The sequence below is a fragment of the Odocoileus virginianus genome, chromosome 29 (genome assembly GCF_023699985.2).
Source record: "Odocoileus virginianus isolate 20LAN1187 ecotype Illinois chromosome 29, Ovbor_1.2, whole genome shotgun sequence".
NCBI classification, from domain to species: Eukaryota; Metazoa; Chordata; class Mammalia; order Artiodactyla; family Cervidae; genus Odocoileus; species Odocoileus virginianus.
The window spans coordinates 5,186,382-5,213,555 of NC_069702.1; the positions used below are offsets into that span (position 1 = coordinate 5,186,382).

Below are 27,174 nucleotides of genomic sequence, written 5' to 3' on the forward strand. Positions count from 1 at the left end.
AAAGAGACAGGATGTGGATTATTTTATGCCAAATCACAGTTGACAGAGCTCCCTGAGTACTTTGGTAATTATGTGAACATGGTCACTGATTTTTGTTTTTAATTTTTAGCATGTATCAGTTTCCTGTTGCCGCTGTAACAACACAGGCTTAAGTGACTTAAGCACCACAGACATGTTGGCTCACAGTTCTGGGAGTCAGAAGTCTGCTCAGTACAAGTCAAGGCTTGGCAGGGTTGGATCCTTGAGAAGGATTTGAGGGGAAAACCCATGGCCTTGGCTTTTCCAACTTCCAGGGGTCTCTGCAGTCCTTGACTCCAGGCCACGTCCTCAGTCCTTAAAGCCTGCTGTACCCCAACCTCAGACCACTGTACCCCATCCTCAGACTGTTGTATCCCATCCTCAGACTGCTATACCCCAACCTCAGATCACTGTACCCCATCCTCAGACCACTGTACCCCATCCGCAGACTGTTGTATCCCATCCTCAGACCACTGCACCCCAACCTCAGATCACTGTACCCCATCCTCAGACCACTGTACCCCATCCTCAGATCGCACTTGTTCTCTCCCACTGGGTCTGTTGTCACATGGTCTTTTCTGTCTCTAACCTCTCTCTGCGTCCCCAGGACACATGATTACATTTAAGGCGCATTTGGAATATTCTAGGATCATCTCCCCATCTCAAGATCCTTAACTTAATCGTATCTGAAAAGCCCTTTTATAGGTTCTGGGAATTTAAGATTTGAATGTATCTGGGGACACTCAGCTCGCCCTAGGTGGGTAATCTAGGAAGAGGGGGGACACTTCTCCACTTGATCTCTCTTGCCCATCATCACCTTCATCTCATTCTGGCCCCTCACTCTTTCTAGCCCAGTTGAGAATGAAAAATGACTTAGTCTGGTTGGTAAATATGAAAGGAGAAAGATGTGATCTTGGCTTAGCTCCTCACATGCAATAATCCTAGCCTTAAAACCTGTGTCCCAGGGTTTGGGGATGGGGAAGGCTGGCGCCTCTGATAGGAACTTCATAGTAATGGTGATGTCATTTTGGGTTCTGTTTTTAGGACCAATTTCACAATTGGTATAGGACTCAGAGAAAGAGGACATTCTTCCAGGAGAATACCAGCAGTATCACATGCTATTTATTGTAATTAAAATAATACACATTTTATGAAGTAGATTTCATAATCTTTCCCCTTAAAGATAATTGTTGTGAACAGTTTGAAGTACATAAATGAAATGCTTATGTATATTAAACAAATATATGGCATCTGCAATCTCCTTTTTACACTCAATAATGTATTATGGTTCCCTCTTCATGTCAATATATCCATTTCATTCTTTTTAGTAGTATCCTCCTATTGTGCAAATATACGTTAATTTATTAAATTAACCACCTAATCTTTTAGGTTGTGCTCAAGTTTCTGCTATTATAAAATGTGGTGCAACGATTTTTTATTCACAGTCCCTAAGGAAGTTTGTTAACTTTCTTAAGTTCTCTAAGAAACAGTTTTCTCAATTACAAAATGGGGATAATACCAATATCCATCTCAAAGATATTTAGGAACTAAAACAGGTCATGAATGGAAACTGAATATCATAGTGACTAGTAGCTAGTTCAATAAATATTAGCTATTGTTTCATTATTATTTTCACAATTACTACTAAGCATCTTTTCACATAATCTTTATTGATTCCTTTGGATAACTTCTTAGAAGTAAAGTTATTGGGAAAAAAGAAAGAAACAAAGTTATTGGATCAAAGAATTTGCATATTTAAAGTTTGATACATGTTGCCAAATCCCTCAGGTTGTAAAATGGTGTCTCCATACCCCTTTATCAACATGAGACAATTTTCAATCTTTGAAAATCTGATTAGATTAAAAATACATCTCATTTTATTTTCCATTTAGTTGATTAATACCGAAATGATGTTCCTTTTATGATCATTGCCTTTTCTGTTTCTTCATTTATGATTTTCACGCTTTTTAGGAAAAAAATATATATTTTTTCTTATTGATTTATAGAAGCTGTTTGTGTATTAAGATTTTTCAATCTTTGTAGTTAATTCATTTAATAAATACTTTCTCACATTTTTCTTTGATCATCAAAATTTATTTATATTGTATTTTCAACACCTCTAAGGCTTCAAAACTTTATAATGGCATATCCTTAGAGATTCTATAATAATTGGAATATCCTAAATAATATTTTAACAACCAATAAGTAATTGAAGTAAATGTTGAGTGATTATACTGCCAAAAGTGAATGAATACACTCTTTTCTCATTCATAAAGGATAAGAAATAAGTTAGTGTAAAGATTTTCTTAATTTCCAATTATTTTTCTTTAACTCACTAACTTATTGGTTAGTGAGGACTAGCAAAACAACAAAACAAATGAATAGCAAACACTAAGAAAATTTGTAAACAATCATGCTTAGTTTGATAGTAGTTACTCTTTTTCATGAATATACATGCTTATTGTAGTGTTTTTATTTTGGATATTTATCTTGCAGCTTAAATGCATGATATATATTCTTATAGATTATATTCTTTTTAATATTTATTTAGTATCTTATTCAATTGGTGTTCTTTGAACACCTATTGATGAGCTTGACTCATATTTGTAGTATACATTTTTCATAGCATAGTGGATTGATCCTTGGGCTTCTGCATCCTTTCAATCACATTTAGTTTCTTTTCCTCTTTCCAATGTTCGGTCACTGCACGTCATTTTTTTCCCCCTGTTCTACATGATTTTATTACCTTCTGTCATGCATCAGAAACTCCCTTGGGTACATTGTAAACTTCTCCAGGGCAGATAAATGCCCTATTCACGGAGGCAGCTCCACAAGGCCTAAGACAGCGATTTGCTCATGCGGAGGGCTCAGTAAAAGTGTTGTTACTGGGTGAACTGAAAATTTGGGATCTTGCTCTATTATCAAGACTCCCCTGGTGGCTCAGATGGTAAAGAATCTGCCTTGCAATACGGGAGACCTGGGTTCGATCCCTAGGTCAGGAAGATCCTCTGGAGAAAGAAATGGCTACCCACTCTAGTATTCTTGCCTGGGAACTCCTATGGCGAGAGGGGGTCATGGGGTCACAAAGAGTGGGACTGGACGGAGCCACTAACACTTTCACTTCCTGTTGTCAGCGGTGTGACTCCCCTTGAATCACTTAACTAACTTGCTTCAGCCTCCTCATCTGTGAACTCAGGGGTTCAGTCACTGAAGAGATGGACTCTCTGTGCCTTTGGTCCTGCCATGGCTGATAAATGTATTGTACTTTCTTGGACTGTGGGATGTGACTGGGACAGACACTGGCGTTGAAAGAGGCAGTTATCAATTACCAACATCTGCCGTGGGGAAACAGGCAAGGAAGCGACCAGAACTTCCATCCAGTACTAGAGCAGCTCTAAGTGTCTTTCTAGTTCAATGATCCTACATTTTCATGGGCTCTGTTTATTAATCACCCTCTCCCTTCCCTTTTATTTGACACATACTGAGCATGTAGAATTATTCAGATTTTGAAGTAGCTTTTTTTCCCTCTTGACTGTTCTGAAACTCAAAGGGATTTAAGGCCTGTGGAAACTTGCCCATTGCAAGTCAGTGACACCAGATGGTCCCCAACCAAATATACAATTGCTTCTGACTTGAGCTAACAAACCAGGCAATGAGCTCATGAAAAGGTAATTGCGAAACAGTTGTGTTTTGCTGATTTTGAGAATGGCTTCTATTTTTTAGGAAATAAATAACTCTGGGACTTTTAATCAATAAAATAGGAATATATTTTTATTGCAGACTTTTTAAAAGTACATGTAATCTAAAAAAAGAATATTTTTAAAACATTCATTATTCTACCACTCCAGGATAACTGCTATTAAAGGTATTTCAGGCTTTTGATCCACTGTGAAATGTTACATGCAAGTAAATGCATGTACTTTAAACAAAACCAAAATCTCAGCACACATTCTACTTAATATTTTTTTCCTATAACAGCATATAATGATGTCATTCTATCATTCTGTATCTATTAACATGTATAAATAAACATATAGCTGTTGTTTTAAGCTTCTTGCATGCTATTCCACGGTATTATGTTGGAGCTTTGAGAATACCTGCAAAAGAAACAATATCTTTCCTACCTGAGCTGTGAGCTATTTGAGACATAAATGTCACCTTCACCCTCATGGGCTGCTATCAGGCAAGGTGGCCAACAGTTGGAGACTGGTAGCCTTCCTTACGGGCTTTCCAGGTGGCACTGGTGTTAAAGAAACCGCCTGTCAGTGCAGGAGAGGCAGGTTCGATCCTGGGGCCGGAAGATCCCCTGGAGGAGGGCATGGCTACCCACTCCTTTATTCTTGCCTGGAGAATCCCATGGACAGAGGAGCCTGATGGGCTACAGTGCACGAGGTCACAAAGATTTGGACACGACTGAATTAACTTAGCAAACACGCACACAGCCTTCGTGACATTGAACCCCAGAACAATACAAAGTCTCCTACCCAGCCCCAGGCAGTGCTGGACAAGCAGGTTCTGCCTCTATGGAGATGGACTCCCATGAACATCTCATTCCTAAGAGAGAGGGGGAACATCTCATTCCTAAGAGAGGGCTGCACGGGCTGCCCTGTCTATTCTCCCCACAGCACCAGTCAGAAAATCATTCCTCCTTTCCCACGGAAGCATGAAAAGAGGACCCAGAAGGATGGTGATTGTCCTTGTGAGTACCCTCCACATCAAAGGAAACGTCAGAAATGGAGAAGGAGCTCCCAGGTGTGGGTGCACCATAATTTTTATAATCAGCCCTTGTGGGACATTTGGCTTGTTTCCAGTCATTCCATTATATCACAAATTATTTTGTCTGGACATAACTGAGGAGGGCATGGCAACCCACTCCGGTAGTCTTGCCTGGAGTATCCCATGGACACAGGATCCTGGCAGGCTGCAGTCCATAGGTTGGAAAGAGTCAGACATGACCAAGTAACTTTGATGCACGAACAGACAAGACGATTCCCCGTCCTCCCTTGCCACTGCCCAAGGAAGGGATGCTCAGCCAGTTTCTACATGTTATGCAGCTCAGTCGTTAGTGTTAGACCTTCACGTTGAGTTCAAGTTCTCCAAGGTCTGAAATCCCACAGGGAAAAGGCAATTCAGAGGTCTCCCAGGCCGATACTTCAGGCTGCTATGTGAAAGGCAGGGTGGCAGAGAGAGGACTTGCTGGGTCTTAACTACAGAGTCAGAGCAACTAGAAAATTACCCAGGTATATGAGAGTCTGCCAGGTGTGGAAACACAGCAGGTGAATGAAACCAACTCCGGGACGAAGCTAGGTGGGCAGGACTGTACAAAGAGGGGCTTGCTCTGTGAGCTGCCAGCCAGCCTGTCAACAGCAACGTGTGCCCTTGGAGCATCTTTCTAAAGGACTGCCCTGACTCAGGTCCCCTGACAGTAACCATGCCTAACCTTCGCTTCCCGGAAGATGGCAAGAGAAATTACACACACATGTCTTCGGAGCCCAGGGCCCAGAGGCTAGTTATTGGAGACTTGGTCATAAACAGAGAAAGCAGCACCCAGGTGTCAGCAATGAGACTCAGACGGCAGGGGCTGGCAGCCTTCCTCATAGACTAGGAGTTGGATCTGAAGATGGATGTTCCATGGGCAGTAGGCACTTCTGAAGTGTCACTTCCCTAACAAATCACTCTCGTTTTCTAGTTTCTGGCCTAATGGTCTGCAGTGTGTAAGTATCAAATAGTGATTTTTCCCTCCTCTTCTTCATGTCTCAAGGCCCTTCTATTCACTCCAACTTGAGAGATAGACACAATCTTGCATTTTTGTCAAATGTATGAGCTTTATTTAGCTGGGATCTGCTAAGATGCTGGAGATAATTCTTTGCCCAAGTGTGGCTTGGCTGCATCGTTTTGTAGCAAGTGTTGATTCAATGCTGGTAGGAGAAAAACAAAACTGCCCGGTAGAAGACAGAAGCAGATGGTTAAAGGGAAGGGAGGAGGCCTGGTACATGAGACCACAGGCAGGCGCAGAGATGAGGCTGGAGAAGGACTGCACGGGAGTGGAGATGCTGTGGGTCTCAGTCAATCATTTATTTATTCCTCCTTCTAGTCTATAGGCAATAGGTGCTTAGCATATGGGAGGCTCTGTATTAAGAGTGGCTTTATGTAATATGCTTGGATAATACAAAAAGGAACACAACATATTTCCTGTTCTCAAAGGGCTTAAAAATAAGACAAGTGCACAGCTATAAAATGAAACAATGAGTGATTGCAGAGTGCAATGGGACAGCTTGTTGAGATGTTAATTTGCATCTTGTTTTCACTCTCTTTCCCCTCTTCTCCCAGAGTAGCTCCAGGAAAGGGTTCTGTGAGAAGAGAAGTAACCTGCTGGCCAAGTACTGACCAACTTTGCCTGAGGTCCTATGTATCACAGGGGATAAGGCCAAACCTAGTGAACTCATTAAATAATCTGAAGAATGTTTAGTTTCAGCGCTACTTACTGAGCTGCACTTAAAGCCAAGTATTTCATTCCCTGGTTCCTGTAGCCTCATTACTGGGCTTTCCCGATGGCTCCACAGGTAGAATCTGCCTGCATCACAGGTGATAGAGGAGTCTTGGGTTCAGTCCCTGCGACAGGAAGATTCCCTTGGAGGAGGAAATGGCAATCCATTCCAGCATTCTTGCTTGGAGAAGCCCATGGACAGAGAAGCCTGGCAGGCTACATTCCAAAGGGTTGCAAAGAGTCAGACACCGCTGAGGGGCTAAGCAAGCACTCACAGCCTCGTTATTACTGCAGTAGTTGTCAGTCGTTTTGTCCCCATTCAAGAGATGAATAAGCTGAGGCCCAGGGATGAAGGAACTTGTCCCATTCTCAGTGTTCAATTAGTGGCAGAGATAGGATGTAAAGCCACGCTTGTTTGCAGCCCAGCCACTTTCCATGGGTTAAAGTTGTGGGTGTTGGGACTACAAGCAATTCTTTCCATTCTACCAAGAACCTTTCAGGCTCCAGGGACGTGGACTCAATAACCCGAAGATCTGAGTTAAGCCACTGAGAGCTCAGAGTGGACCAAAGGGAAGCCAGGCTGGTGGGGTGAGAACAAGGTGAGTGGTCGGCCTTAAGCTGGATCCCACCTGCATCTGTACCTGCTCTGTAGTTTTGGATCAGGCTTTCTTCTCTCTCTCACTGCACTCATTTACAGTGAGGATACTGAGTTGACAAACTCTTAAAATATCTTTCCAGTAGAAATTGCACCAAAAGAGAGTTCAAATTATATAATAAGAAAGAAATATTGCAATTCTTGAATGTAAAATTCAGAAGGGAGAGTGAACATAAGACTTCAGTGTAAGAAAAGACGCATTTATTTTGACATACATGCTGACAGGTAGCTTCAGAAGCTTGCTAGCTAGAACTGCCCAGTTTTGCAAAGTAAGTTCTCAATAAATACTTACTGACTGATATAGCTTACATTCTAAGAGCTGAAATTCAAGTCACTTTAATAAAATGTGACTGGTATTAAAGTTAAATATAAAAATATTATCTTGAAGGAAATAAGAATTTGAGTCTATTGATTCTCAAAATTAGGCAAATATACATCTATTTTGATTACAAAATTATCCTTTCCCAAAGTATATCTTATGATACACTTGTCTTCAGGATCTCATGTGATTAAAGAGCTTTACCATCACACAAGTTTAGTATATAGTCATTCATACCTCCTCTTAGAGATTTTGTCTATGTATTAGCATATCAAAGGTCCTGAGAAGTTCCACAATGAGTAGATCCATTTATCCTTCTCCAAGATTTCCCATCATCACCTCTTCTTTTCTAAAAATATAATATTTATTTGCATATAAAAACTTTGTGAAGTACTGAATTAAACAGCTAATCTAGGAGAAGGAAAGATAGATTAAGTAATTCCTCAAAGCCCTCTGTATGGTTGATGAGACGACAGGATGGCATCACCAATGCAATGGACATGAACATGGCAAACTTCAGGAGACAGTTGAGGGACAGGGAAGCCTGGCATGCTGCAGTCCATGGGGTTGAAAAGAGTCAGACATGACTGGGTGACTGAAAAACAAACAGAGTTGATTTACAATATTGTGTTAGCTTCAGTGATGCTTTCACATTGTGGTGCTGGAGAAGACTCTTGAGAGTCCCTTGGACTGCAAAGAGATCAAACCAGTCAATCCTAAAGGAAATCAGCTCTGAATATTCATTGGAAGGACTGATGCTGAACCTGAAGCTCCAGCACTTTGGCAATCAATCCTAAAGGAAATCAACCCTGAATATTCATTGGAAGGACTGATACTAAACCTGAAGCTCCAGGACTTTGGCAAAGTGATGCAAAAAACTGACTCATTGGAAAAGATCTTGATGCTGGGAAAGATTGAAGGCAGGAGGAGAAGGGGACGACAGAGGATGAGATGGTTAGATTGTATCACTGACTCAATGGACATGAATTTGAGAAAACTCTAGAGATAGTGAAGGACATGGGAGTCTGGTGTGGGTCCACGGAGTTGCAGACAGTTGGACATGACTAGCAACTGAACAACTACAGGTATACCACAAATGATTTGGATATCTATATATCTATATATATATATATCTCAGATTCTTTTATATATATTCTTATTTCTGATATATATGTAAGAATCTGATATGTATATGTATATATCCAATTCTTTTCCATTACAGATTGTTACAAGACATTGATTACAGTTTCATGTGCTCTGTAGTAAATTCTTGTTGCTTATCTATTTTATGTATAGCAGCTTGTATCTATTAATCTCATACTCCTACTAATTTATCCAGAAGGTTACACATCTTTAAATTTGCCTTCTGAGTTGATCATCTCTATGCAAGCTAAAGAAATGGGCATTGTTCATGTATCTCTGCACGATGCTTCTTACTAAAGCCTAGATAGCGAAGTTCAAGTTCTGACATCTCTTAACATCACTTAGTAAGTTCCTACTATTTACCAGGCACTATGAGACATGTTGGACATATGAGAGGTCAAAACCAAGCATTGACCTCAGGAGCTTGTATTCTGAGAGAGGAGATGGTCAAGCAAATAAAAATACTGCAGTTCGGTTTTATTAATATAACTGTGGATTCTTCTCCGAGAGAGAGGTGGTCCCGGGAGGGCTGGACACATTCAGTGTGGGAAAAGGGACCCAGGAAAAAGCTTCTGGCTGTGAGTTGTTAAAGAGGAAAGAGAATTTACCAGTGGGGAAGTGTAAAAACTCACAAAACAGGATACTGTTTCCTCTTTCATTTTTTATTTAATTCTATGCAGTTTGCTGATATGAGGACAAAACAAAGAGGGCAGAGATCAGACAGGAGAAAAAGGCCTGGAGCCAGGAAATAGTGGGAAATCAATCATTTTATGGAACTTGAATTCTGCTGTGGTGGTGATATAATTACTGAAGGATTTAAAGAAGAGAGACACAAAGACCTTTGCTTTAAAAAGACAGAGTGGGTGGCTTCCTTATATTATAAAACATATATTACGTTTATATTACACACACATATGTCCGTTTTTTTCTGTGCATGCATTTTCATGTGGTTGTTTATATATATATGCTATACAAACATCTCCACTATGATTCAGTTGAACTGCATAATATTGCCATTTTTATAGGTCAAAAATGGTCAAATGACACAATTCCAAGTAGCTTGACCTATAATTTATAGTGCACCAGAGCAGATCTTGAAACAGAAAGCTTTAGGTTTGAAACTCAAGGTCTTAGCATGAGTTCCCTAGAATCAGATTCTGACACAAGGACTCAAGTTCAAGGAATTTACTTGGCAGGCAGGTGAAGGATACACTCATTGGGAAAGAGACACAGAGAAAGGAAGACAGCCAACTTTGGTATGCCATCAAGCCAGCCACCACAGAGACCAGAAAAAGCTGAATTTCTCTGGGCAAGAGAGAAAGTCTGCATCGATGCTTATCTCAGAGGTTCCCAATCAAGGGCGAGGGGGCTGAGGTATTTATACACCTGCTCCCATCAGTAGTTGACTGAAGACTACACCTTGGGGTTGCTAATTTGGGGTGCCTCTGACAGTCAGGCACAGTAGCCTTCCAAGCTTCAGAGAGAGTCCCCCGTGGATAAGGCTCAGGAATCAGCAGTTTGAAGTCAGGCTAACAGCATTCAAATGATACGGCCCAAGGGACATTGTCCACCACACCCGTCCTTCCTACTAACCAGCCTTGACCTCGTCTCTTAATTTCTTGAGATTTGCCTTTCTTATGAGCAAGGTGGGGTGAATGCCTACTTCCCCTGATTTTATAGGCTAAACTGTATGCCCCCAAATTCATACGTTGAATTCCTAACTCTCAGTATCTTAAAAGGTGATGATAGGTAGAGACAGGGTCATTGAGGAGCTAATGAAGTTAAAAGTAGGCACCACGGGTGGGCTTTCACCCAGTGTGAATGGTGTCCTTGTAAGAGGAGATTAGGAAATAGACACACAGCTGGAGGACCACATGAGCACGCACGGAGAAGATAGCCATGTAAGTCACGGAGAGAGGCCTCAGAAGAGGTCAGACCTGCCAACACCTTGATTTCGGACTTCCGGCCTCCAGAATCACGAGAAAATAAGTTTCTGTTGTTTAAGCCCCGAATCTGAGGTCCCTCGATAGGGCAGCCCCAGGAATCCTAGGAAGGATTAACACATTTTACTGTTGCCCTAAACAAATGTTATTAATGTCATATATTTCTAGGGCATTAAACCCCCGAATATATAGCCGTCTCGAAATTGAGGAAACAATCCCGGTTCTCACCTAGCCGTTCTTGTTAATGACCTCTCGTTTCTGTTCCCAGAGACATCTCACAGGTACATTGACATAAACAAGTGAGAACCTTGAACTTAGTGGGATAAGCTCTTAGTATTGCCAAGTAACGTGGGCTTCCCAGGTGGCGCTAGTGGTAAAGAACCCACCTGCGGATGCAGGAGACATAAGAGATTCAGGCTCAATGCCTGGGTCGGGAAGATCCTCTGGAGGAGGGCAGAGCCACCCACTCCAGTATTCTTGCCTGGAGACTCCCATGGACAGGGGAGCCTACTGGGCTATAGTCTATAGGGTCGCAAAGAGTCTGATACGACTCAAGTGACTTAGCACATTGAGAAGTCACATGCGCCTATTCATTGTGATCCTTGCGGTCAAACACAGCCCACTTGTAGCTAATAGTATCTCCGCCAGTGACATCAATGGCAAGGTCACGTGTGTGGCCTACAGAGAAAGCTTGTATGGTTTCCATGGTATCAAAGTAAGAATTCTGGGTCGTGACTGCATCAAGGAGAGTTCAGATCTCATTCAGATCTCAGAGGTGGCCTACTGCTCTGCACTGATTCCTAAGCAAAGCAGAACTCAGATTTCTAAGGGGGTCCCACAGTCTTCCATACCAGACACATACCTGGCAGACAGATCTGGAAGGTGTGGCCTTCCAACATAAAATACCTCTCTTGCTAATCTCTGAAATTCTACTACAGCAACACATTCCTCTGTGTTGGATATTTTTTTCTCTCTCTTTCTTGAAATTGAGGTATAATTATATAGGGTAAAGCACACAGATCTTAAATGTAGAATCTGATGAGTTTTGACAAACGTATCCACCTGTGTAACCAATAGCCCACACAAGATAATAGAACATTGCTATCACCTTAGGAAGTTCCCTCCTACCCTTGTTCATTCATCTCCCCTGACAACCATTGTTCTCACTCCTATACCTACAGACTACTTTTGCCTGAACTCAAAATTCTTAACAAAATTACACAATGTGCATTCTTTTGTATCTGGCTTCTTTCATTCAATACAAGGTTTTTAAGACTCATTTATTAATATGCTGCATATTAACAGTAGCTTGTTCTTTTTCAATGCTGAGTAGTATTCCATCACCTAATATGCCATCATTTCTTTATCTGTTGGCAGATTTTGGGTGGTTTATTTTATTTTTTTCTAATTAAAAAAATTTTTTTTGCCATTGTGGATGAAGCTGACATGAACTTTCTTCCATAAGACTGTTTGTGCACAGAGGTTCTCATTTCCTTCAGGAAAATGTCTTGGAATGTTGCTTTGAAAAAGTAGATACGCAAATGACCAGTAAGCATATGTAAAGATGTTCAACATCATAAGTCATAAAGTGATGAAAATTAAGATCATTATGAGATAACATCATTGCCTTACTAGGAATGTCTACATTGTACAAATACTCTCTTTGAACAGGCAAATGAATCTAGAAAAAGCATTCTTTTAATTTTTAATGTTCTTGTTAGAAAAGTTTTGAAACACACAAGAGTAGAAGAAAAGTGTAATGAACTACAATGTGATATTGTTGTTTCTCAGTCACTAAGTCGTGTCCCGCTATTTGTGACCCCATGAATGCAGCACACCAGGCTCCTCTGAACTTTGCTATCTCCCATAGTTTGCTCAAACTCAAGTCCATTGAGTCAGTGACACTATCCAACCATCTCATCATCCTCTGCCACCTCCTTCTCTTTTTGCCTTCAATCTTTCCCAGCATCAAGGTCTTTTCCAATGAGTAGGCTCTTTGCATCAAGTAGCCAAAGTATTCGAGTTTCAGCTTCAGCAATAGACCTTTGAATGAATATTCAGAGTTGATTTTCTTTAGGATTGACTGGTTTGATCTCCTTGCAGTCCAAGGCACTCCCAAGAGTCTTCTCCAGCACCACAATTCAAAACCATCAGTTCTTCAGTGCTCAGCCTTCTTTATGATCTGACTTTTGCATTCATACATGACTACTGGAAAAAACATGGCTTTGATTATAAGGTTCTCTATTGGCGAAGAGATGTCTCTGCTTTATAATACACTGTCTAGGTTTGTCATACCTTTTCTTCCAAGGAGCAAGAATTTTTTAATTTCATGGCTGCAGTCATTGCCCGCAGTGATTTTGGAGTCCAACAAAATAAAATCTGTCACTGCTTCCACTTTTTCCCCTGCTATTTGCTATGAAGTGTTGGAACCCCCATGATCATAGTTTTTTGAATGTTGAGTTTTAAGCCAGCTTTTTCACTCTCCTCTTTTTACCCTTTTCAATAGGCTCTTTAGTTCCTCTTCACTTTCTGCCATTAAAATGGTATCATCTGCATATCTGAGGTTGTTGATATTTCTCCCAGAATTCTGGATTCCAGCTTGTGCTTCACCTGCCTGGCATTTCGCATGATGTACTCTGTGTGTAAGTTAAATAAGCAGAGTGACAATATACAGCCTCAATGTACTCCTTCCCCAATTTTGAAACAGTCAGTTGTTCCCTGTCCGGTTCTAACTGCTGTTCTTTGATCTGCATACAAGTTTCTCAGGAGACAGGTAAGGTGGTCTGATATTCCCATTTCTCTAAAAGTTTTCCACAGTTTGTTGTGATCCTCACAGTCAAAGTGTAATCAATGAAGCAGAAATAGATGTTTTTTTCTGGTATTCCCTTGCTTTCTTCATGATCCAACAAATGTTGGCAGTTTGATCTCTGGTTCCTCTGCCTCTTTGAAACCCTGCTTGTACATCTGGAAGTTCTTGGTTCACATACTGCTGAAGCCTCTCTTGGAGGATTTTGAGCATAACCTTACTAGCATGCAAAATGAGGGCAATTTTATGGTAGTTTGAATATCCTTTGGTACTGCAATCTTCGGGACTGCAATGAAAACTGCCCTTTTTCAGTCCTGGAGCCACTGATGAGTCTTCCAAATTGGCTGACGTATTGGGTGCAGCACTTTCACAGCATCATCTTTTAGGATTTGAAATAGCTCAGCTGGAATTCCATCACCCCCACTAGCTTTGTTTGCAGTAATGCTTCCTAAGGCCTACTTAACTTTACACTCCAGGATATCTGGCTCTAGGTGACTGATAACACCAGGTCATTAAGACCTGGTCATTAATATTCAGGTCATTAAGACCTTTTATGTATAGTTCTTCTGTGTGTTCTTGCTACTCTTCTTAATCTCTTCTGTTTCTGTTAGGTCCTTACTGTTTCTGTCCTTGATTATACCCATCTTTGCATGAAGTTACCTTGACACCTCCAATTTTCTTGAAGAGCTCTCTAGTCTTTCCCATTCTATTGTTTCCCTCTATTTCTTTGCATTATTCATTTAAGAAGGCCTCCTCATCTGTCTTTGCTCTGAAAGTCTGCATTCAGCTGTGTATATCTCCCCCTTTCTCCCTTGCCTTTTGCTTCTCTTCTTTCCTCGGCTATTTATAAAGCCTCCTCAGACAACCACTCTGGAACCACCATGGAATTACCAGGTACCACCCGACAAAGTCGACCATTATCAGCATCTTGCCATAAGTTCCCTGTGGCACTTTTCAGCCACAACCCGTTCTCCAACACACTGGGTGTCCCACAATTCCGTTCTGACACGATCTCCCCAGAGTTAACTCAGACCTCACAGATCTAGGGCTCAGTCCCATGGGACTGCCCCTATTTCACATGCCAGCTGCCAATGGGATCCCTATTTCTTAAACGTTTGCCTATCTGAGTGCAGCCTCAGAGGTTCCCACACCAGCCCCCATCAGGTCTGATAGTTCACCAGAATGACAAATGGAACAGGAAAGTGCCATTTTATTATGATGAATGAAGTCCAGTAGCATCCTGATGGCAACGGGGCATATTTAAAGCAGGACGAGATGGGTGACACAAAGCTTCCTTCCCACTCCAGCTGTGCCAGCCTCCCTGCCCGGCAGAGTGTTCCCCAGCCTGGGGGCTGCCTAAATTTTGATGTTCTCGGGTTTTACATGGAGTTTCACTGGGTAAACGGGATGATCCACTCGTTGGCCATTGGGAACTGAACTCAATTTCCAAACCTTCCCCTCACCCCCCAAAGTTTGAGGGTGGGGTGGAAAGTTCCAACTTTCTAATCATACGGTTAGTTCCTTGGGTGATATACCCCAATCCTGAAGCCAGCTAGGGTACCACCGTGAATCACTTCATTAATATAAACTCAGGTGCAGCTGAAAGGGGCTCTTTATGGAAACAAAAACCAGTCCCACCACTCAGGAAGTCCAAAGTGTTCCAGGTGCTCAGTGCCAGAAACAGAGGCAAAGATTAAACCTATACTTTTTTTGATATCTCCATACCACGCGGCCCAATGATGCTTTATTTGTATGTCTGTAACTGTTTATTCTGCTGCAGTATTTTAAAGAAAATCCTTTACATGGCTTTAGTCTGCCCTTGTTGCTGTTGTTCGGTCACTAAATCATGTCTGACTCTTTACAACCCCATGGACTGTGGCACTCCAGGCTCCTCTGTCACCCACTGTCTCCCAGAGCTTGCTCAAACTCATGTCCATCGAATCGGTGATGCCATCCAACCATCTCATCCTCTGTCACCCACTTCTCCTCCCGCCTTCAGTCTTTCCCAGCATCAGGGTCTTTTCCAGAGTTGGCTCTTTGCATCAAGTGGCCAAAGTATTGGAGCTTCAGCTTCAGCATCGGTCCTTCAGCTTCAGCATCAATCTACCCTTAAACAACAACATCTCATGCATAACCAAAATAATGCTTTCATACCTAACAAACAATAACAACTTAATATTATCTAATGTTCCCTATACTCAGATTTCCCGATCATCTCATAGATACTTTTATAATAGGCTTATACATTGCATTTGGTCTCTTTTATTCAAGGAGAATCCCGTGCTCTCCCTGACTTATTAAAAACCCAGATCAGAGAAAGACAAATATCATATTATATCACTTATATGCATAGTCTGAAAGAAATGATACAAATGAACATATTTACAAAGTTGAAATAGACTCTCAGACATAAAAAAATGAGCTTAAGATAACGAAAGGGGAAAGTGGTAGGGTGGCAGAGCAGGAGGGATAAATTGGGATTTCGAGATTAACAGATACACCACTCCATATAAATAGATACCAACAAGGACCCACTTATAGCACAGGGAACTATAGTCAATATTTTATAATAACATATAATGGAAAAGGACTTGAAAATTGGGTTTCCCTGGTGGCTCAGACAGTAAGGAATCCTCCTGCAATGTGGAGGACGTGAGTTCCATCCCCGGGTCAGGAAGACCCCCTGGAAGAGGAAATGGCAACCCACTCCAGTGTTCTTGCTGGAGAATTCCATGGACAGAGGAGTCTGGCAAGCTACAGTTCATGGGGTCACAAAGATTTGGACATGACTGAGTGACTAACACTTTCACTTCATATACACACATATATATATAGAGAGATATAGATATAAACCTGAATCACTACGCTCTACACCTGAAACTAACACAACATTGTCAATCAACTATACTCCAGTTAAAAAGAAAGAAAAAGAAAGCAAGTCAACTGCCCACAGAATCTACATTATGATTGTTTCCTGATGGTGTCATTTTCCTTATTCCTCCAGGGCTGACTTTTATTTATTCATTTATTTATTTATTGACTGAAGGATAATTGCTTTACAGAATTTTGCTGTTCTCTGTCAAAGCTCAGCATGGATCAGCCATAGGTGTACACATACCCCTCCCTCTTCAGCCTCCCTCCCATCTCCCTCACCATCCCGGGCCCCTAGGTTGGTACAGGGGCTCCGGTCTGAGTTTCCTGAGAAACTCAAGTGATAACAAGAAGCTATTAATAGATCTAGAAGGCTTCGGTTCACATTCAACACTTCGTAGGTAGTGTCATTTACTTTGAAAAGCCTTTTTTTTTTAAAGTATCTACCATGTTTCTAGCTCTGGGAGTTGCAAAGGTGAATACCATATGTCATAGTCTTGCCATAAAAGATCCTGCAGCCTCATAGGAGAGAAAGGCATGTAAACCAATCAGTGGAATGGTATAGGAACCATGGAGAATCTGTGTGGGGATGTAAATTCCGATGGGGAATCAAGGCGGCATGAGGAAGTGGTGAATGAGCTTGCTCTGGAGAGAACCGTACTGTCTACAACCAAAGAAGGGAGAGTGAAGCAGGCACAGTGAGCCTGGAACCCACATGTCTAAAGGCAGAGACGCTAAACACACGGGGACAGGTCGTGCGGGGCCTTAGCTGCCAAATCAAGGAATTTGGACTTTGTCTTTTGAGCAACAGCAAGCCCAGGAAGGATTTGATTGAGGGAGATTTTCAGCTCTGTGTGTAGTTCTTAGCTTCTTAGCATGAAAAGTTATTCCAGAAATTGCCCTCCCAGCCCAAAGTGGACTCTGTAAGTCCTGTTTTGATTCCTCGGCATGTGGTTCCAGAAAAAAGCTTGACATTTGTCATTTGAGAGGTCCTGATGCCATGTTTATTCTGCCCTTTGGTCCATTAAGTGGCCTTTGTAACCATGGCAACATGGTTTGTGTTCTCCATCTAGCAGCGCACAAGGAACGGATACGTAACAAACAATTGTTATGTCCACTGTGTATTCTTTTCCTGCTCTGCCCACGATGCTAACCACGTTGCAGTGGAATCAGACGATCGGATAGTGCCAGCTGCCTCTTCTTCAGGCCCTTTTTGCTCATTAATGGTTGAAAGAGTAATTGTGGTACCTGCTCAGAGGAACCAATAAATAAAAGGCAGGTTCCCACCTCTGGGAAACTGTGCAAGGGGCTCAAAGAAAGAAACCAACTGGAAGTACTAAAATGGAGACAAGACCACCATCTGTTGCTTCTGTACAAAGTGATAACCTCAGATTCACTCGTGTTGTTTGCACACAGAGTCCAGAAGCCCGATGTAAAATCTTTACAAAATATTACTTCCCACCCCCTACCTACATACATTTCCATCAAGGTGAGACTTAGGCACTAATTTTTTAAATTTCCTGGAGATTCCAATGCAAATGAGTTTGCAAATATAAGAGAGGGGAGGAAAAAAAAAAACAAAAACTCTCCTCTTTTGTATTAGGTACAGTATCTGGGGTCTGTGAATTAAACTTACAGAAAAGAGATTAACAGGAGAAAAGGTTAATTTTAGGTGTTTATGGAGACTTCAAAGAGAAGAAGTGAAAACCCCAAAGAGGTGGCTGGACCCAGGAATGTATATACCATTTTAACAAAAAGTGATAAAGAGTTAAGAGCCCAGACAAAGGAAAAGGAAATTTGGGGCTTCCAGAGAGATGGTGTTGTCCACTGTTGTTAAGTTGCTAAGTCGTGACCAACTCTGCAACCCTACAGACTGCAGCACACCAGGCTTCCCTGTCCTTCACTATCTCAGGGAGTTTGGTCAAACTCATGTTCACCGAGTTGATGATGTCATCCATCCATCTCACCCTCTGTCGCCCCCTTCTCCTTTTGCCCTCAATCTTTCCCAGCATCAGGGTCTTTCCCAACGAGTCGGCTCTTTGCATCAGGTGGCCAAAATATTGGAGCTTCAGCTTCAGCATCAGTCCTTCCAAGGAATATTCAGGGTTGATTTTGCTTAGGAAGTGTAGCCAACAATTTACAGGGGCCAGTAATAGTCAAAGACAAAGAAACCAATCAATAAATACTACTAAACACTGTGTTTATGTTTCTCTGCTCTTTGATTTTTTTTCCCAGGGCACATTTCACCATCTAACATAATTCATTCATTGATTAAGTATATTATTTACTGTTTGTCTGCTCGTGCTGGAATATAAGTTCCTTTGTGTCTGTGTTTTGTGATTGTCCCAAGTCCTAGCTCAATGCCTTGCACATAGTAAGCAGTCAGAACTAATTACTGAAGGAAATGCATGAATGAAAGATGAATGGTACCTGTCTTCTGGGGATCAGGTCACATTAACAAAATGTGCTAGGGCTTGACTTACAAATCCAAACTGCAGTTTATGAATTAATCCAACCCCTTTTGGATTACTAGGAAGCACCAGAAGTTTGTTGAAAGCAGGTCCCTTCAGAGAGCAAATCAACATCAGCAGTCAGCATGGTGAGCCAAGAAGAAAACTTAGCACTTCGATATCCTTTAAAGCTAGTTTCATCTAAATGGATGCTGCAAACAGATTTTTTTTCCCCCACTTTGGGGATTTTTCTGTTCAGATCCTTGGAACCTACTTTACTTCATTTGCAAACTAATTCAGTGAAAGTATTATGATCCGTGCTTATTGGAACAGCAGTTTTAGCAATTTTGAAGAAATAGTTACTTTAGACTCCAGATTTTTAACTCTTTAAGAGCAGTGTCCTAGTTTTGGGGGGCTAGAACATACAAGGAATTTTCTATTAAATACTCTCTCTATATATATATATATATATATGTATATGTATATATATGTGTATGTATAAAATATATACACTTGTTAAAATGGAACCAAATAACTAATCCCCACTTCATAAATGGAAAGGTAAAAATTTGAACTAGGTCCTCTCTCTTTCCATGGCCCAGGCTGATGATAATCATGATTCCTAAATTTTCTGAGTGTTACCCACATGCCAGGCATTGTTCTAAATACTTTGTATTTTTTAATTCAGGTTCCTGGTGAGAAGGAATTTAAGTTCAAGTTGCCTTCCTCCAGGGCACAGCTTTATCTGTGTGTTTTCATGTCCCTGAGATTGGCTCTTATGCATAGAAAACACTACTCGAGTTGTATTTTGCCTTAAATAATTCATATTCAATTTATTAAAGTGACAGATCCACAAAATCTAATTGTCCCTTAGGATTTTAGCTTCACTCTTATAAATTTATGCTTCCTTTATAAATCAAGCAAATTCATTTATTTATTTCTGCAAAGTAATGATGACTTAATTCTTTTTATTTTGGGAAAATTTTAAGCATGCACAAAAATTGAAAGGATAAAATAACAAATTAGCAGGAACTCATCCCTCAATTTCAAAGATCATCAGCTAATGGCTAACTTACTTCATCCATACTTCCACCCACTTCCCCTTCTGTTATTATTATGAGCTAGTCCTCAGTGTTAAAGCATTTTATCCATAAATATGTCCATATATACGTTAAAATGGTAAAAGCTCACACTCATAAACACTCAGAATCTGAAACGTGTTGACTATTGCATAGTTTATTGGTAAGAATTCATACTTCATGACTTTGATTTCAACGTCTTATTAGTCATAAATTTAGACATGTTTTCATATGCTTATCCACCAGTAGAGCTCCTCTTACATGAATAATTTGTTCATGTCTCTTACTTACACACCGCCATTAATATTTGTATTGATTTGAGGAAGTTTTTTGAAAGTTTCTTTCTTTGAAACCCCATGGACTGTATGCAGCCTGCCAGGTTCTTCTGTCCATGGAATTCTCCAGGCAAGAATACTGGAGTGGGTAGCAATTCCTTTCTTCAGGGGATCTTCCCGACCCAGGGATTGAACCCAGGTCTCCCACATTGCAGGCAGGTTGCTTACCATCTGAGCCTTCAAGAAAGCCCTTCAACTCTTATTGCTCTAAAATAAATCATTCTAAAATGGAAAGAAAAGGTTAAAAACTCCTTTAAAAGCATAGCCCTATTTTATTATTATACAGGAACAAATTAGCAATAAATTACTAATATCAAGTGTCCAGTCTTATTAAATTTCAGCTTGTCTCATAAAATCATCTCTTTAAAAACATTTTGTTAGTCTGAGTCAGAATTTAATAATATTCATATATTGCCATAGTTTGATAAGTATTTTAAACTTATTTTAACCTATAGATTGTTTTCCTCTCTCTTTTCTACTGTTAGTTTATTTTGAATAAAATGAGTCATTCGTTTCATAGTCCTTTCTTCACAGTTACGATAAAACTACAATTCACATAATTACTCAATTGCATTATTTCTCAAAGCAAATACAACAGTGTCAAGATAATGTTGCCACAGTCAGTGGGGGTGGGAGTTGCAGGTCTTTATCTCTTTAGGGATGAAAAGTCAAATTACTGTGTTTTACAATCACTTGGAATACTTTCTCTCTTGTGGATTTGACACAAACTGGATACACAGTGAAGTTAATCTATTTCATTTTACTATGTGTTCTTCCTTACTGATTTTTAAAAGTTAACTTTTGTCTTAAATTATGTAAATTATTTGCATGGCTTGAGAGTCAAATCTACAAAAATCCCTCATAGGTCCCCATTTTCTTTTATTTCTTCATCCAGCATTTGCTCTTTATTAATGTAAGGAGATATATACATCTATTCATATTCCCTCTGATTAAAAATAGAACACTATTCACATACTTTGCTTAACTTGCCTTTTCCCATGGTATATCCTGGCTCTCACTCTGTAATAGCATGTGGATAGATTATTTCTTGGGAGTCTATAAAGCTGTGTGCTACTGCATTGTATGAATACATACAAATTTTTTCAATCAGTATCCTGTTGATGGACATTGGGTCTTTTTACTGTTTTTGCTATTACAATTAGTTCTGCAATAAATATCCTTGAAATTATAATATTGTCTTTCCTTCCTTTATTTTGCCAGTATATCTATGGGATATATTTCTGAAAATTGTCTTGTTAAAGTCAAAGTTTAAATGAACATAAAATTTTCTTAGATGTTGCAAAATTCTCTTCTCTAAGAATAGTACTATTTTGTATTTTCATAAGCAATATATGAAAGTGCTTATTTGCCTGAAAAGGCTTGTCTACAGATTCTTCCCTGGTAGCTCAGTCCAGGAAAGAATTTGCCTGCAGTGCAGGAGACCTGGGTTCAGTTCCTGGGTCTGGAAGGTCCCCTGGAGAAGGGAATGACAACCCACTCCACTATTCCTGCCTAGGAAACCCATGGACAGAGGAGCCTGGCAGGCTACAGCCCTAGGATCACAAGAGTCAGGCACGACTTAGAGGCTAAACCACCACCATAGGATTTTTACCAAACTCAGAAGAAGGTTTGAATTTGCTGCCTAGTAGTCAAGAAAAGACATCTCAATCAATCTGAAGCAGATTTCTCTTTTCATGAGTGAAATTGAACATTCATGTGATCGAGTCAATCCTAAAGAAAACCAACCCTGAATATTCACTGGAAGGATGGATGCTGAAGCTAAAGAAAGCTCCAGTACTTTGGATCACCTGATGTGAAGAGCCAACTCACTGGAAAACATTCTGATTCTGGGAAAGACTGAAGGCAGGAAGGGAAGGGGATGGCAGAGGATGAGATAATTAGATAGCATCACCAACCCAATGGACATGAATTTAAGCAAACTCCAGGAGATAGAGGAGGACAGAGGAGCCTGGCATGCTGCAATTCATTGGGTCACAAAGAATCGGATGTGACTTAGCGACTGAACAGCAACATGAGCAAGTCATTTATATTTATTTTTATGTGAGTCATTTGTTTATTCTCTAGCTTGTTTTCTGTAAATTGTAGGTATTTACAAATTTTTTTTGTAACTATGTACATTAACTGACTGGTTCAAAATTAGGAAGGCAGTACATCAAGGCTATATATTGTCATTCTGCTTATTTAACTTACATGCAGAGTACATCATGCAAAATGCCAGGCTGGATGAAGCATAAGCTGGAGTCAAGATTGCCAGGAGAAATATCCATAACTTCAGATACTCAGATGACACCACCCTTATGGCAGAAAGTGAAGAGAAACTAAAAAATCTCTTGATGAAGCTGAAAGAGGAGAGTGAAAAAGCTGGCTTAAAATACAGCTTTCAAAAATTGAAGATCATGGCATCCAGTCCCATCACTTTATGGCAAATAGATGGGGAAACAATGGAAAGAGTGACAGACTTTACTTTCTTGGGCTCTAATATCACTGCAGATGGTGACTGCAGCCATGAAATTAAAAGAGACTTGCTCCTTGGAAGAAAAGATAGGACCAACTTAGACGGCATATTGAAAAGCAGAGACATTACTTTGCTGATAAAGGTCCATATAGTCAAAGCTATGGCTTTTCTAGTAGTCATGTATGGATGTGAGAATTGTACTGTAAAGAAGATTGAGCACTGGAGAATTGATGCTTTTGAACTGTGGTGTTGGAGAAGACTCTTGAGAGTCTCTTGGACTGCAAGGAGATCAATCAGTCCATCCTAAAGGAAATCAATCCTGAATATTCATTGGAAGGACTGATGCTGGAGCTGAAGCTACAATACTTTGGCCACCTAATGCAAAGAGTTGACTCATTGGAAAGGACCCTGATGCTGGGAAGGATTGAAGGCAAGAGGAGAAGGGGACAACAGAAGATGAGATGGTTGGATGGTATCACCAGCTCAGTGCACATGAATTTGAGCAAACTCAGAGAGATGGTGAAGGACAGGGAAGCCTAGCATGTGGCAGTCCATGGGGTTGCAAGGAGTCAGACGTGAATGAGCAACTCAACAACAACAAATGTATGTTAGCAATATTTACAAGTATGTATTTGTTGTTCTATAAGGAGTTAATGATTCTTCCCTGGTAGCTCAGATGGTAAAGAATCCACCTGCAGTGCAGTAGACATGGGTTCATTCCCAGGGTCGAGAAGATCCCCTGGAGAAGGAAATGGAAAACCACTCCAATATTCCTGACTGGAAAAATCCCATGGACAGAGGAGCCTGGTGGCCACAGTCCATGAAATCTCAACAGTTGGACATGACTTAGCAACTAGACCATCACAACCAAGGAGTTAATATTTTCCCAATTTGACTGTTTTCCCCTTTGCTTTTGGCATCTTTAACATGAAAACATGTTTTATTTTTTTTATAGTTTGACATTTATTTATAGTTCTCTTGGATTTTGAATAATAAGAACATTTTTCTAACCCTAAATTGAGTGGAATTCACTCATGGTTTTGTTTAGTACTTGTGTTTTAATTTTTTCACACTTAAATATCTTATCCATCTGAAATCTATACTGGTGTATGGTGGAAGAAACTGATACATTTTTATCTTTTTCATCTGACCATCCAGTGATATCAAAAAGTCGATCTCTCCTCCACCCATTTGAGAAGATATCTGTATCACATACTAAATTTGCAGTTGTAATTTTTGTCTATTTGTTTTCTCTTTTATTCATCGATACACCTGTCCGTTCACCAATTTTAGATATACCAAAGCTTGGTAGTATGTTTTCATTTATGATAGGATTATCATCCATGGAGTTCCTCAGTTCCAGGGTTTTTCTGGCTATTCTTGCTTGTTTATAGTTCCAAATGGAATTTGTAATCCACTTGCATGGTTTGAGGAAAAAAAAAATCAGCTGATATTTCTATTGGAATTGTATTATCTTTGTAAATTGACAGGCAAAAATAGCTTCTCTATATAAGAACAGTATCGTTTAAGTCTACTTTTGGGTCTTTGGGAGTTTTATTTAAGATATTAATGAATATTAATTATATAAAGCCATTCTCCTAGAGAAGGGAATGGCTATTCACCCCAGTATTCTTGCCTGGAGAATTCCATGGACAGAGGAGCCTGGTGGGCTGCAGTCCATGGGGTCACAAAAGAATTAGACAGGACTGAGTGACTAACACTTTACTCTCACATATTATCTTAATGCCTCTGTTATATTAATATTCTGTTTTATTATGCAACTAATATAAAAATAGCACACACGACCTTAACAACAAAATCAGAGACTCTTCCACTCCTCAGGAATAAGAAGAGTGAAATTCATTGCTATGTAACATTTTGTCGGAAGTATTAGTCATCACAAATGCTACATACAATGGATTACATGAATTTCTTTATATGAAGATGATGGATATCACCCTTTTGAGGGCTAATCTTTTTTCATTTATTTTTATTAGTTGGAGGCTAATTACTTTACAATATTGTCGTGGTTTTTGCCATACATTGACATGAATCAGCCATGGATTTACATGTGTTCCCCATCCCGATCCCCCCTCCCGCCTCCCTCCCCATCCCATCCCTCTGAGTCTTCCCAGTGCACCAGCCCTGAGCACTTGTCTCATGCATCCAGCCTGGGCTGGCGATCTGTCTCACCCTTGATAGTATACTTGTTTCAGTGCTATTTTGAGGGCTAATTTTGGTGAAAATCTCTGGCTTTATTCTTAAGGTGATGTGTGTAATTTTTGCTCCCCTGGTGGCTCAGTGGTAAAGAATCTGCCTCCCAATTCAGGAGACATGGGTTTGACCCTTGGGTTGGGAAGAACCTCTGGAGAAGGAAATGGTAACCCACTTCCGTGTTCTTGCTTGGGAAATACAGTCTATGGGGTCATAAAGAGTCAGGCATGACTGAGCGACTGAACAACAATCAAATATAATTTTTACATATGATAAGGAAATATCTAACAATTCTTACTTAATCATTTTCTTTTTCCTTAATACATCAGTTTTTAAAATCTGTAAATGAATTTTGGCAATGTTCTTTCTGCATCTCTGGGAATAATTATGATTTTTCTCTCACGTGTTTTAATTTGATGAATTTTATAAAAATAACTCTTAATAACAAACCACTTTTACATTCCTCAAAAAATGGACACATGTTTTTAATGTATAGTTTTAGTGGACTGTTTGCTAATATTTCATTGAAAATTTTTAGTGTGAATACTTATTTTTCTTTTTGAACTTTTTGAATAATTTTATGAACTTTCAGTATCAATGTCATACTTACTTTATAAAGTGTATTGAGGACTTTTCCTTTTTACATTTAATTCCTAGGATCACTGGGATTGAAAAATACATATTCATTGAAGAGCAGTTTTACCATTCCAATTAACGAAGGCCGCCTATCCTTTAAGGAAGGCAGATAACATCCCAGTTAACTGTGTAAGAGGCTTTGGCTGTGAATGAGTCTGAAAGCTTCAGACAGCCATGTGCCATGCTCTCAAAGCTAGTTTTTCTCATTTCAGAAGATTGGATAGACGTAGTAAGTGCTCAAAACTATTAGGTATTGTGATAAGATGACCAAAAATTCACGAGCCTAGTGAAAATCATGAATCTGAAATCAAAATCAGCAAACACTGTCTGACAATAGGATGGAATATTTGAAACTGGGACTATTCTGGAAACTCCTGGGTGTATTGTTACGGCTTTTAGAGACTCTCTAATGTTTATACAACTTTAACATTTGCCGTGTAAGAGGAGCAGAAAAAAAAGGAAATGAACTCACACTGAGAGTGTTCACTAAGCCTGAAGGCTTGTTCTCAGGGCTTTTCTTACTTGATACTATTGAAATCAAACTAACTCTATGGGAGTCGTTATTCCTTACCGGGGCTTCCCAGGTGGCGCTAGCGGTAAAGAAACTGACCGCCAGTGTAGGAGATGTAAGCAATGAGGGTTCAATCCTTAGGTCGGGAAGATCCCCTGGAAAAGGGAAAGGCAACCCGCTCCAGTATTCTTGCCCGGAGAACCCCACGGACAGAGGAGCCTGGCCGGCTACAGTCTATGGGGTCTCAAAGTGTTGGACACAACTGAAGCGACTTAGCATACACGCGTGCATTACTTATTATCGCTCTTTTCAAGTGAAGAAAGTAAGGTTTAGAGTAGCTAAGAGACTTTAAATAAAATTATAAATTTTAAAAATAAAAATTATGAATTATAAATCATAAATTTAGGAACTGACAGGATTTTAAGAAAACATTTTTAATTGAACACACTTTTAACTACTAGATAAGGGGTTTTTGTTTTTTTTTTTTCATTTCTGACATTATTGGGATACTCTCTACTGGTAGCAGAAAATTTAGAAAACCAAAGTAAGAAAAACAGAAATAAAAGTAGTCTGAAATACCACAGTTTAAGAAAATAAATTTGGGGTATCCAAGAACTTTTTCTGGTCAGATTCATGCCTATAAATATGCATATATATATGCATAAATATGTATAAAAGTACATACATATATATACTTTTTAGCAAAAGTGGAAACATTTGACGCATAGCATCTTGTTAATTTTTATTTTTTTAACTGAACAATACACGAAGGATTTTAAAGTTTTTGAGATTCAGCTGAAAAATTTTAATAACAGAAGTTCCTTCTGGCTCAGATGGCTCAGATGCCGCTGCATGCTTACTTGGGCATCCTTTCTGCGATCCCTGGTCACTCACCTCTGTTCCTCGGCCATTGCTTCTGAAGGACTTGCAGACACTTTATAAGAAAGAGCAAAAGGGTTGAAGAAGGATGGGTAAAGCACTACCTGGAAAAGGTAAAGAAAGTGAAAGTGTTAGACACTCAGCCGTGTCCGACTCTTTGTGACCCCATGGACTGTAGCCCGCCAGGCTCCTCTGTCCAGGGGATTCTCCAGGCAAGAACACTGGAGTGGGTTGCCATTCCCTTCTCCAGGGGATTTTACCCACCCAGGGACTGAACCCAGGTCTCCTGCACTGCAGGCAGACTCTTTACCAACTGAGCCACCAAGGAAGCCCCGTCAATAAATATTTACTC

The 27,174-nt window shown here is 40.1% G+C and overlaps 1 long non-coding RNA gene across 1 annotated transcript in view; it reads right to left on the minus strand.

Annotated features, from left to right (window-relative positions):
• Positions 1 to 24,765: 24,765 nt before the first annotated feature.
• Positions 24,766 to 27,174, minus strand: part of LOC139032020 (uncharacterized) — a 36,995-nt gene continuing 34,586 nt past the window's right edge. The window contains exon 3 of the long non-coding RNA XR_011484554.1: positions 24,766 to 26,926. This is a non-coding gene — a long non-coding RNA (uncharacterized lncRNA). The remainder of the gene's footprint in view (positions 26,927 to 27,174) is intronic.